Here is a 2500-nt window from a genome sequence, read left to right as displayed (position 1 = left end):
GCCACCACGCAGCCTTCAAAACATAGGGCTAGCCCAAGGAAGGGAGGCATACCACAACAACGTCCCACACTCAACGAGGTTCATGCCGCACGCCCGAAGGCACCCGGCTCCACCCCACCTTGCATGTTTCGTCATCGTACCAGCAGCCATCCACAATCCTCACACTAGAGATTCCCAGTTAGAAGGCAACATCGCAACATTCCGTGATCAACAAGGCTCATGTCGCACGCCCAAAGGCACCCGATTCCAACCAATCGAACATGTTCTGGCACCACACACCTTCAAAACATAGGGTTGGCCCAAGGCTGGCCAAGCATCACCACAACGTCACACACTCAACGAGGTTCATGTCGCACGCCCGAAGGCACCCAACTCCACCCCACCTTGCATGTTTCATCATCGTACCAGCCATCAACCATCCTCAAGCCAGCCCAAGTTAGAAGGCAACATCGCAACATTCCATTCTCAACAAGGCTCATGTCGCACGCCCAAAGGCGCACCCAACACTGCCTCACCATGCAAGTTTCGCCACCGCACGGCCGCCGTCAACCGCCCACGTCCACCGTCCACCGTCAACCGCCCACGTCCGCCGTCCACCACCCCCACGCCCCAAGCATATGCCCATGTGCGGCGCATAGTGCTTGGGGCATGGGGGTAGCAGAAGATATAGGGGTACCCCCGTGCCCAGCCCATGCAGACTAGTCACCCCCCTATATAGTACATTTTGAGGCATTTTTGGTCTGCCAGGCCTAGATACGATTTTTCTGAGCGGTCATACGGCCAAATATCTCAAGTTTTAGAATATTTTTTTCCATGAACTCAATTGATTCATGAATTGGACATTCTAATGGATCTAGAAATCAAGTTTCATAGTTTTTCAACCAACCAAATTTTTTTAATGAATTTTTAAATATTAAATAATAAGAAATTAGAAAAAATAGCTAGAGTGGTCAAAAAATTCTGAAATTTTGTGGGAATCATTCTTTCATGTTTCTTAGCTCCCAAAAATTTTTTTACAACAAACTGACCACTCCACATGTACTTCCACAATTAATGGGTGATGGATGGGGAGAACGCGCGGGCGGGGCGGGGGGCGCGCGCGCGGGAGAACGCGGGCGGGGCGGGGCGGGGCGGGCGCGCGCGCGGGAGCACGCGGGCGGGGCGGGGCGGGGGGCGCGCGCGCGGGAGCACGCGGGCGGGGCGGGGCGGGGGGCGCGCGCGCGGGAGTACGCGGGCGGGGCGGGGCGGGGGGCGCGCGCGGGAGAACGCGGGCGGGGCGGGGCGGGGGGCGCGCGCAAGGGAGCACGCGGGCGGGGCGGGGCGGGGCGGGGGGCGCGCGCGGGAGAACGCGGGCGGGGCGGGGCGGGGGGCGCGCGCGGGAGAACGCGGGCGGGGCGGGGCGGGGGGCGCGCGCAAGGGAGCACGCGGGCGGGGCGGGGCGGGGCGGGGGGCGCGCGCGGGAGAACGCGGGCGGGGCGGGGCGGGGGGCGCGCGCAAGGGAGCACGCGGGCGGGGCGGGGCGGGGCGGGGGGCGCGCGCGGGAGAACGCGGGCGGGGCGGGGCGGGGGGCGCGCGCAAGGGAGCACGCGGGCGGGGCGGGGCGGGGGGCGCGCGGGAGAACGCGGGCGGGGCGGGGCGGGGGGCGCGCGCAAGGGAGCACGCGGGCGGGGCGGGGCGGGGCGGGGGGCGCGCGCAAGGGAGCACGCGGGCGGGGCGGGGCGGGGGGCGCGCGCGGGAGAACGCGGGCGGGGCGGGGCGGGGGGCGCGCGCAAGGGAGCACGCGGGCGGGGCGGGGCGGGGCGGGGGGCGCGCGCGGGAGAACGCGGGCGGGGCGGGGCGGGGGGCGCGCGCGCGGGAGTACGCGGGCGGGGCGGGGCGGGGCGGGGGGCGCGCGCGGGAGAACGCGGGCGGGGCGGGGCGGGGGGCGCGCGCAAGGGAGCACGCGGGCGGGGCGGGGCGGGGGGCGCGCGGGAGAACGCGGGCGGGGCGGGGCGGGGGGCGCGCGCAAGGGAGCACGCGGGCGGGGCGGGGCGGGGCGGGGGGCGCGCGCGGGAGAACGCGGGCGGGGCGGGGCGGGGGGCGCGCGCGCGGGAGTACGCGGGCGGGGCGGGGCGGGGGGCGCGCGCGCGCTGGACCATGCTGGCGGGGCGGGACGGGGGCGCGCGCGCGCTGGAGCATGAGGGCGAGCGCGCGGGGGCAAGCGGGCGGGGCGCACGCGGGTGGGGCAGGGCGGGGCTGGCGAGCGCGCGGGAACGTTCCGACACTGCCCACCGTGTGCGTTCCGCCACCGCACCACCGCCGTCAACCGCCCTCGACCTCCGACCACCACCCCGACGCCCCAAGCATATGCCCATGTGCGGCGCATAGTGCTTGGGGCGTGGGGGTGGCGGAAGATATAGGGGGTAGCCCCGTGCCCAGCCCATGCAGACTAGTCACCCCCCTATATAGTACATTTTGAGGCATTTTTGGTCTGTCAGGCCTAGATACGATTTTTCTGAGC

Source organism: Cucurbita pepo, unplaced genomic scaffold (genome assembly GCF_057944985.1).
Source record: "Cucurbita pepo subsp. pepo isolate OVF unplaced genomic scaffold, ASM5794498v1 scafford_23, whole genome shotgun sequence".
NCBI lineage: Eukaryota > Viridiplantae > Streptophyta > Magnoliopsida > Cucurbitales > Cucurbitaceae > Cucurbita > Cucurbita pepo.
This window is presented reverse-complemented; position numbering follows the sequence as displayed.